The sequence below is a fragment of the Elaeis guineensis genome, chromosome 9 (genome assembly GCF_000442705.2).
Source record: "Elaeis guineensis isolate ETL-2024a chromosome 9, EG11, whole genome shotgun sequence".
Lineage (NCBI taxonomy): Eukaryota > Viridiplantae > Streptophyta > Magnoliopsida > Arecales > Arecaceae > Elaeis > Elaeis guineensis.
This window is the reverse complement of record NC_026001.2, coordinates 92,487,421-92,499,152: the sequence shown is the minus strand read 5'-3', so window position 1 is coordinate 92,499,152 and position 11,732 is coordinate 92,487,421.

Genomic DNA, 11,732 nt, shown 5'->3' with positions numbered 1-11,732 from the left:
ATTATAAGCTATTTTAGTTTTTTTTTTTAATTTGGGGTTTTCTATGGTCCACTTGTTGTCTAGCTCCTCCTCAAATTCTTGTCCTCTTCTCATATAAGTACTCGTTCTTCTCTGCTTTGCTCTTTATCTCCAGAGCTCACTCTCTTTTCTTCTTTTTCACTACCATGGCAGAGGTCAAAAGGCTCTCAAAGAGACAAGACCTCATCTGGTTCAAGCATATCAGCACCCACCTGCACATTCGCAGCTTAGATCTCGACTCGCTTTAGAGGCTCATGCTATCTCTAAGGGCATGGCCGGCTAGCAATCCATCTGCAAGGCTATTGATCTAATCTTCTAGCTCATCTATGAGAGCAAGATCACCGATCATGCCATCCTCCTTGTCGGCTAGCCGGCACTGGCAAGACTACCATTGCCATGTGCCTCTCCAAGTTCCATGGCCAGGAGATCCCCTTCACCATCATCTCCGGCTTTGAGCTCTTCTCCCTCAAGATGTCCAACATTGAGGCCCTCATCCTAGCTTCCCACCTACTTTGCTTTACACCTCCAAATCTTGCTATCTTTTCTCCTTTTTCACTGCAATGGTGGAGCTCAAGATACTCTCAGAGAGTCAAGACCTCATCCGGATTGAGTGTATCAGTGTCCACTTGCAAATCCACAGCTTGGGCCACGACTTCACTCTAGAGGCCCACACTATCTCTAAGGGTATAGTCCACTATCAATCCGCCTGCAAGGCCATTGGCCTCATCCTCCAGCTCAACTATGAGGGCAAGATCACTGACCATGCCATCCTCCTCGCTGGCCAGCCCAGCACCTGAGGATAAGATCACCGACTATGCCATCCTTCTCACCTACCAGTCCAGCACTAGCAAGACCACCATTGCCATGGACCTCACCAAGTCCCCTACTTAGAAGACCCCCTTCATCAATATCTCTAGCTCTGAACTCCTCCCTCGAGATGTCCAAGATCAAGGCCCTCATCCAGGCTTTCTGCCATGCCATTGGCATCCGCATCAAAGAGTAAGCCAAGATAGATACATATGTCAAACAAAAGCTTTGCTAACATAAAAGCCTCTATACACACACACATATTAGATTAGATTAGATCAGAGCACATCTAAGTTCTCCTTTATTGTATCCCTCCCACAAAATATAAAGTGCAGTTCCAGCGTACATTTTAATATCCTCCACAAATATCTTCTTTCTTGCACAGACCTCACACAGCAGACTGACAAAACCACTCCAATCATGAGGGTCCTCTAGTAGGCCTCCAGGAAGCCAGGCTACTAGGAAGCTTATCCGAAACCCACCTCCCCAAATTCACACACTTTCAAAGTCCTCTCAGTCCACCCATATATTCCAACTCCCAAACCCTGCATCCAAATGTGCTCTATACCTCACTCCCACTCGCAGCTATCTCATTTCTCTAACATGTGTCAAACAAAAGCTTTACCAATGTAGAATCCTCTAGTCTTGATATATATATATATATATATATATATATATATATATATATATATATATATATATATATATATATATATATATATATATATATATATATATATATATTAGTTTTGTAGCCTAATAAAAATTTTATTTATTTATAATTATTATTATTATTGATGATGAAGACTCCAAGTTATATTTAGAAGTTATAATATATCTCTATCAGAAAAAGTATATCCAAAGAAAAAATAGGTCAATTATGGACTATGATACCAATCATCACCCCTTTTCTGGATAATTGCTCAACCCTATATTCTCCTCTCATTTCTATTTGACATTAATCTTCTTTTATCTTCTTAATCTTATCATGCACACCAACCATCATGATCTTGTTGTACCCTTGAAGTATAGACTTTAAATTTGTAATACTCCTATAGTTGCTTGAATGATTTGGTTCTACATTAATTGGATCTAATTGGGATAGGCTAATTGGAACATATGTGCATCAATTCAAGCAATTGAGAGTTCTTTGAAGCTTGTCGATAAGCAAAGGCTAGCTTATTGGATTTTGCTCCTTCGTAATTCTCATGGAGATGGTAGCTGAGCCCATCTTGTCTTGGTACTAATCCTATAAAATCTTCTACTTATCCTATAGTTTCTTCAATTCCCTTGCATAGATAAATGAACATGAATGAAATTTTATTATTTATTTGCACATGATATGAAGGATACACATATCACATGGGAGAAGAGAAAGAAGTGCTTCCTTGGCTAAGCCCATCTTGGCTTGGTTGGTGCTTCCTTAGTTTAGAAGTGCATCCATTCTATATGAGCAATTTGTGAGAGAGTAGTAAAATTATGGATTAAAGAGTTGGTAGCAAGTCCTCTACCCTTACTCTTTTCTTCGAGAACAAGGATTAATCTTCCTCTTCCTCTTTTCCTAAGAACAAGGAGAAGAGAAAGAAGCTTGTAAATTTTGTTATATCTAGGCTAGTGCTGCCGCCTAGACCATTAAGGAAGGTGCTGGCATAGGAGGCAAGTTGTTAATCTCCTCTACTACATTCTAGTAGGCAGGGCACCTTGTCTAGCATTTATTTGGATGATCATCACCATGAAATATTTTTTATTTTTTTAAATTTTTTAGATAGATGCAAATCCAATTCAAATTGGACAATCTCATGCCTAAAAGTTTAGACCAAATGATCAATTAAGGTCTCCAAATGTTGCCCAACTAGACAACCCTAGTGGGGTGGGGGGGTGAATTGGATTTTTCAAAAATAAAACAACTACGTGCTATTTTGAAAATCAGTGAAGTGAGTGAGCAGAATTTAATGTAGTAAAATAAACTAAAATAAAATGCAAATAGAAAGCAACCAAGAAAACAAGCAAGCCACAAACATAATTAAATTTTATAGTGGTTTGGTGCATTCCAGTGTTAGATGCATGTCTTAGAAGCTAATCTAGCTGACACATTTATTCTTTCTAGGATATAATTTTATATTTGATCTAATTATTTAACAATATAGGATAATTTTTTTCATTCATGTAGTGTACGTATCCATGAGTCATCTAAAAAATTAATAAAACGATGATACATATTCTCAAGAGTTGAGAATTTGAAATATATGTCATTAGTAATTAATTTTTAAATTACTCTTCATCGATAGATCATCATAGAGATGATGATTGATCTGATAAAATTGATGCATGAATCATTTTCTTTTAGATAGATGAGTCTTGAGTCTACAGTATGGAGACATTGAAGCAAGAGTGTAGATAGTTGTTAGAGAATAAAAATATTGAGCATAACCAACATGAGAAATTACTTGAATATCTATTCACTCATCTGTATCTTTCTCGATGATGTAGTGGTGTGACTGATTCTTTGACTTACGGTATGTCAACTATTCACAATGGGATTACTGTAGTTTGACTATATATATATTTAGTCCCTAATCATTCAGATTCCTACGGTACAGATTAGCTATAGTAGGTTCATTGTAGGAGTAAGATATACATCTAGATGAGATCTATCGATCTTGATAAATAAGAAAAAATGCTATGTGATTTATGAAACTGAGTTCTGATGATCATGACCATGACAGTGTGAATAATGAAAAAAAAAATTATGAGAGTTCACATAATGAATTCGAGTTGAATAAATCTTACATATGATAGATGATGAAATTTGATGAGTTTTTTATAATCTCTATTTTAGCAATTCATAATAGAAGAACTATATTAGATGGTAACTACACCTAAGAGGTTCATTCCTTTCATTCTGCTAAGTTGCCACTATATGCTGTGAGACGTCACTAATAGATTGTGAGATCAATAAGAATTATTTTGATCGTCAATAATTTTTATTTGATGAGTTAGAATTATTTTAATTTATTGAAAGAATTTTCAATGATATTCATGATAGAGATCATAATATATTTCTCTATCAGACAGAATAGACCTATGAGGTCATACACATAAAATATCCTAATTGATCGAATAGTTCAATTATGATTTTGAATCGCAGCAGGATTTGATTATCAATATGATTGATGATTGGACTGATTTGTCAAAGTTAAATGAGGAGACTCACTAATAGTTAGTAAGTTAAAGAAGGACTTATTTGTAATTATTGCTATGTTATTTGATTTGATTAAATAATAGGGGTTGAATCCTACTCAAATTAAATTTGGGTTTAATTTGATTAAACATGGTCTGAGTTTGACTCAGATTGGATTTCATAAGTCTAAAAGATTTAGACTCAATAAGCAGTTGACTTATTAAGAATTCAAATCACATTGGACTCTATCCTTAAAGGTGATTAATGTGCAGAAGGACTCTCCCCTAGATCTCATGCCTTATAAGAAATCACTGTGAGTTCTGATTTTTGCACGGACAAAAGGAGCACACAAAAGGTTGTGGTGCAACTTAATTCTAGAGAGTCCTAACACTTAGGACTCTATCCAAAACCTTAGAGGCATCAGTTTTTAATGTGGAACCATGGGGTGCCTCCTCTTAAGTGATTAGCGCCTCCTCTCAAGAGAGATTAGCATGAAAAACATAAGGATGGCATGCAAGAGATAGTTGGTACAAGAGGTTGGGACGTAACCCTTTTCCAAGAGTCCTAGCACCTCCAAACTCTCATCCAAACTAACCCTAAAAGAGTTTAGGGCATTGGAATATAAGATGGGTTTTAAATCAGCACCTTCAAATCTGATCTCTAGTAATGAGATTGGTGTGAAGTTGAGAGGCATGAGAAAAATAAAAGAAGATTGGGGTGCTGAAATAGTTTTCTTGTCTGCTCTCTTTCTCTCTTCACACATCCAAAGGGTTTGTTGTTCTGTTGCCCAACAAGACAACCAAGAGGAGGGTGTGAATTAAATTTTTAAAAATTTAAATAAGATATATGCTGATTTTATAAAATAATAAGGAATCTGTGAGTGCAGAAAATTATGGAATCAAGTAAGCTAGAATATAGAAAATATGGAAGGAAGAATAGAAGGCAAGCAATACACAAATACCATAACTTTTATAGTGGTTAGGTTCTCCCAACACCTATGTCCACTCTCCAAGATCTTTTTAAAAATTTTTACTATAATCTATCCAAGATTATAATCAGACAGTTTTTTCGAACTCACTATCCAAAACTTAATTAGTTTTACACAGAATCACCAACCAAAACCTAATCCAAGCTAACCTTTGGCTTACAATCTAATTGCAAGATTTGGATGAGCTTATCTTCTAGCTTTAATCTCTAATTGAAATTAGTTACAATAGAATAGATGAAAATAAAGTAACAAAATTACAAAAGCTCCTTTAATGAGCAAATAATTATCGATGAAGTATGTGGAATCTCTTTTTGAGGAAGTTTTTCGGTTGAAAGAGTTGTTTTTTTGCTGAAAAAGCTCTGTTGATTTGATGGTTCAGGTGGTTGAGAAATAAAAGTTCTCAATTCAATGCTCTTGACCTTTTCTTATTATCTTTCAGCTCTCTCTTTGATTCTCACTTTCTTGTCTTGTCAATCAATTGTTGGAAGAGTTAAATCACTATTTGAAAGTCTAAAAAGCTATTTTTGACTATTGAAATCCAAAATAAAGTCATTGGATATAATTCTACAAAGTTTTGAAAATTCTGTAGAACTAGCGGTTGGAACTCGAGTCGACCCGGATTGGGCTCGAGTCGACTCGAATGGCCTTCGAGTCTGCCTTTTTAAAAATCCAACACTCTATCTTTTCCTACAACTTCAACTCAAATAACTCGAGTTGATTCGATCGGCTGCTCGATACTTTAGTTTTTTATTCTAAATAATTATAATTCTACCATTTCTCATCCGAGTCAACTTGGATGAAATTTGAGTCGACTCGAGGATATGCCAGCTGAAATATTTGCATGTCAGAACTTTTTTTCTTCTATTGTCAGCTTGAGACGTCGACTCAAATTTTTCTTGAGTCGACTCAAGATACATTCAATTGAATTTTTTTGAATTTTTTCAAATTAAAACATGTCTTGATTCCAATCTTTTGATGACCTTTTCCACTTTAGTTTCAAAGTTCCTTTACTCCAATTAAGCTTCCAAAATCTTTTCTTTGAAATTTGTTTGAGCCTTGAGGATCATTTTTTTTATACCTACTAATTTACCTGAAACATCAACTTAATGAAATTATTAGACAATTCATATACTCAAATATTTTTCTATTCATCAAAATTAATTTCTGGGGTCAATAATCTCTCTCTTTTTGATGATGACAAAATTTTGAATATATGAGCAAATGATATATAAATATAATGCAAGAATCATATTGAGTCAAAATTAAGCCCAAGCGAGTTTGAAGATATTATCATAAGATAAGAATATAAACTCCTTCTTGATTTTAGATCTTTCTTCCCCTTATTGTATGCCTATGTCTTTAGATTTATCTCTTCTTCAAATTATACTTGTATGGCCATTGTAGTGCAAGGAGATAGAGATATCAAGGCAATATCATGATTTGAGCAATGTTTATATCATTTATAAATGTCAAAGCAGTATATAAGTATTAGATAGAGTATTATGGCTTCAAAGTTGCAAAGGAATTACAAATATAATAGTTTCTTTCCCATAAGCATTGTCTTTGTGGAACTTTTGCAGCATCATATAACTTAGCTTTCAAATAATCTTCTCACATTTTGACTCATATAGATAGTCTTAGTTATCTCCCCCTTTTTGTCATCATTCAAGACATAATGTAAATAATAGCACATCAGAAATCAGAAAACAAAATTCATTAGATAAAATAGGAGTTTTGCATTGTATCAAATATAAAATGAATGTACTGCACAAAATAGTAGATGTAGTACATCAAGGTATAACAAACTCAGAATATGTCCATACATTTGAATACATCAGTGGCTAATACATCAGAAAGCATACTAGATATTTAATAATAAACCTAAATGGCCATAAGGCACTAGCTCTACTCTATATCAGAGGAAATGTCTAAAAATCCAAATGAGCTAGCCCTAGAGGTGAAGGGTCCAACTCATCGACTCCTGATCCTACTGGATAGACCAATAGCACTCGGAGCTGGAAATCCTACGCCAACCCTAATATAGACTCTGAATGGAGGTCGGGCCTGACTGGTAGAAGGCTAAGTGAGCAGACGAGATATGGACTGAGACTGGAGTTAAGTAGGCTAAGGCATAGAGGCAACGGCTACTTTGGTGGCTACTGCATCTACTACTACAACTGCTGGCACTACTCTAGGGGCTAGCCACTCAATCATGCCTAATAGACTACCCATGGAGGATAGTATAGAAAGGATGTCCTCCTGCTGTGCTCATCCTAATCCTCTAATGGCTACCTACATCTGAGTGCTCTTGAACTTAAGGCTCTCCCTCAATCTAGCTATCTCTCCAGCTAAGTTAGAAATATCAGTAGGTGCATCTGATTGGGATCTTTTCTGCTCTAATGCAGTTGGTCTAGCTCTCATCTCATCCTAAAATGCATCAAGTCTATCTAAGAGAGCTCTCACTTCGGCACTCACCCTAGCTTAGATCATATCAGCCAATCTCTTAAGTGTGGCAGTATTAGATGTTGCTTGCTAAGAAGCAGGGGTCACAGGTGGTGATATGGGTGGAGCAGCAGTGGTACGTGATGGTGGGGCCTGATCATGAATAGCTGAAGGTGGGGTGAGAGATGATGGCACTAGAGGTACAGAGATAGGAGGCTCTCCAGTCAGCTCTACTCTATCCTCAATCCTTTTCTGACCAGATACTTTTCTAACCACCTACCTCTGACTACATGATACTTCATTTTATTCAGAGATCTATCATCATAAATGTCAAAGTGTGATAGCTTCTTGTAAGTCTCATTCTTTAGAGGGACTCCTACTTTCATAAATATTTTGGTGAGGGGCATATCATAAGGTAAACAAACTTTCTTATTTGATGCCACCTCCCTCATCTGGTGTGACATGATCCTTGGAAGGTTCAAAGGCATGCCTCTGACAATATACATCATAACCATAAGCTCCCTCTTAGATACAAAATCATGTCTCCCCAGCTTAGGGATAAGGATCCCTCTTATCATGTGATGCATAAGCCTCATCTCAAGTATTAGGATGTTGGCAAGTACATCACCCTCTACATCATCTCTCCCTGCTATAGCTCTCAACCCTTCCTTTTTGTCTGAGAATCTCTCAGGTATAATCCCACTATGGAGAATCTCAAAAATCTATCCAATTATCTCCTCAGTAAGATCAAACTCAACTCTTTTAACAGTAGAACTAACTTCTCCAAACCCTCTCTTTAGGCTCTCATAAAATTCTCTCACCAAATGGGGATACATGGGTAGATCAATGGTACAAAAATTTTCCACCCATTCCTTCAATCCATCTACTCATAGAAAAATTATACTTATCAAAGAAGCTAAAATCTATTTTTCTTTCCATGGCTATTGCCCTAGTTGCCAACTTTCCTATCAGCATGGAATAAGGAGGAGGAGGAGTTTTATTACCTAAATTTTTGGTTGCTTGCTCCTCTTCCCTGGAGGATTCAACTTAGAAATATCCAGCTTTCTTGCCAAATACAAAGGATTTTAGAGAACTCCATGAGCTTCGAGCTCTTTAGGATCCTCCTTTTTCATGTGCTCAAAAGAAGAAAATGCATCCAAAGTATATGATGAAATGCTCGGTCTCCGACACTTAACCATGGTCTTGTATCCACTCCTTGCTTGGGACATTCTTGAAGCATCACATAGTCTAGGACCAGCCATACCATGGCATATGGTGTTATATGTCTTAAAGAACTCATCTCTGGGGATATGATTTTGACCCTTTTATCATTAATTACCATCAATAGTTAAAGAATGACTTTCTATCAACCATGAAATTTATAATATTTTTAATCAAAAAATAGAATATCAAGTTGTATTAAACCTAGCTTTGACTGATGAAGATCGCCCCAACAAATACAACCCGAGTAGAAATCTTACTCAAAAAGTTCATTGTCTTGCTTGAATTGATTCATGTTTTTTGGTGCAATACTCCAAGTCTCACATGCTTGAATTCTTTCATAGCATTAGAGCCAAAGTGTGAAATTTAGGTTGCCGAGCAAGGCCATTTGTTTCTTTGGGTACTCTTTCTTAGATTGATTCTAAAATACATTAACCCCTCTACAATTGTTAGCAAACGTGGCTTAAATTAATCTTGCACCCTAAAAGAGCTTATCTTGCTTAATGCACACCTTGTTTAGAACTAGTTTTATAAAGCATATGCCAAAGTAAGACGTCCTACTCAAACTTTCTTCCTTTTTTATTTAAATAGTGATATCAATCTTGTTCTTTTTCAAAAAATAAAAGACTTAGATGTAATGGAACTAAACTTTGAAGATCATGAAAGAAAAAAAAAATATCTATCTTGGTTAGCATAACTAAATAAAATAAAATTAGAAATTTAATATCCTAATATTAACGAGCAATGATTTCAATGAGTAGAGTCTATAAAAGAGATTGAGGATCTCCTTGGTTAAACTATCAAGTAAGAAGCTTGTAAGAGTTATTTAGCGGAATACTACTATATTCTTCCAAACATTCTCTCTTATTTTTCTAAGAATTCTAATCTATAATACTCAATTGGTAGGCTGACTTAGAGATAATTATGAGCAAGCAAAACTTTTAAGTGCCATACGATGGTTTGAGAGACACCAAGCTTTGCCATAGGCTTGTTAGCTATTCTTCAAACAACCACACTGCATCAAGAAGCTTTGCTCACCCACAATCTCCTCCAAATCAGCTTACTAATCCAACACCACAGGCTAAAACTCTTAGAAAGGAACATTTCCACTTCCTTCCATAAAAACTTAGAAATATCCAACTTTCTTGCCAAATACAAAGGATTCTAGAGAACTCCATAAGGTTCTAGCGCTTTAGGATCCTCCTTTTTGATGTGCTCAAAAGAAGAAAATGCATCCAAAGTATATGATGAAATGCTCGATCTCCGACACTTAACCATGGTCTTGTATCCACTCTCTGCTCAGGACATTCTTGAAGCATCACATAGTCTAGGGCCAGTCATGCCATGGCATATAGTGTTATATGTCTTAGGACTCGTTTGGTTGACAGAAAGTAGAGGTAGAAAGAGGCACTTCTTGAGAAGTGAAGAGGGAGCCTCTTGTTTGGTTGAAGTTTTAAGAGGAGAGAGAGTGAAAAAAAAACTCTTTCTATAGGAAGTTACTTTTCACATTTCATAAGAGGAAGAAACCCATGGGGGAGGTAGGTTTTGGTACTTCTTATGAGATAAAAAATGGTGCTACTTTTTTCTTTCCTAAAATATCTCTCTAGATCTATAGTCAAGATTTTGTAAAATATCAATAGATAATTAGGATAAAAATAATGAATAATGATATAATATTATATTAATATTATTCTAATATTTATATAAATATAATATTAATATTATAATATTTATTATAATTTAATATTATTTTAATATTTATATTAATATAATATTTTATTAATATTAATATTATTTTTATATCTATATTAATAAATTTATTATATTAAAATATTAATATTATATTAATATATATTAGTATTATATTAACATAATAAATTATTATTATCTAATATTATATTATAATATGTTAATATTATATTTATATTAATATTAACATAATATTAATATTTTATAAAGTTGAAGAGCAAAAGGATATAGTCTTATATCTATTAAGGGTATAATAGATATTTTATATAATTTTTCTAAAAAAATAGATGTTCAATCAAACATTAGCTATTTTGTAATAAGTTACTTTTCTATGGTCAACCAAATATATCAAAATTTTATTCTCAAAAAATAATTTTTCAGAAAGTAACTTTCTGAGAAGTTATTTTGTGGGAAGAAATTTTTTTTTCACGAACCCAACATCCTTAAAGAACTCATCTCTGGGGATATGATTTTGCCCCTTTTATCATTAACTACCCTTAATAGTTAATGAACAACTTTCTATCAACCATGAAATTTTTAGTATTTTTGAGCAAAAAATAGAACATCTGTTGACCCCATGATTGATTTTGATGATCGTAAAATTTTGAGTAATTATGAATCTAACCATATATTTCAAGAGTGGTTGTAGATCTTTTCAGATATTTAAATTAAAAAAATAATCCATGAAAAAGATGTCCCCAAGATTTACTAAGTTAAAAATTTTAATGAAAGATTTTTAAGTTTCAGACTTAGTGGAGCCAATCCCAAAGCAAACTCCTTCATTGAAACAGATGTTAAAATGAGCAATTTCAAGTTTCAAGAGGAATAGAGTCGACCCTAGGAAGATTGGAGTCGGCTCTAGCATATTGGGACAGCACTGGCACGCAGTCAAGCCAACTCGAAGAAGATCCGAGCTGACTCCCTTAGAGAAATAAAAAATTAATTTTTCAGATCCTGTGGTCGAGCCGACTTAAGACCAATTCGAGCCGACTCAAAGGCAATTGGAGTCGAACCCAAAGAAAAAGGAGTCGACTCCAAGCTTAAAATAGGCTCCAATGGTTAGTTTTTTATACTTCTCCAATGGTCTGATTTTCACTCCAACAGCTAGTTCAAGCCCTCCAATGATCCAATCTCAATTTCTAGCCATTGTCAAGTCTATTAAAAGGTGGAGAATCAAAAGAAAAAGAAGAAAAATAAATTGAAAAAAAAATCATCTAAATTTGAGTGAGCTCCATTGAATATCCAAAAGAAAAAAAAAAAAAGAGTTTGAGCTATAAATTTAGAGAGTATTCAAGAGTGATCATCTATAATTTTTGAGCATCTTCT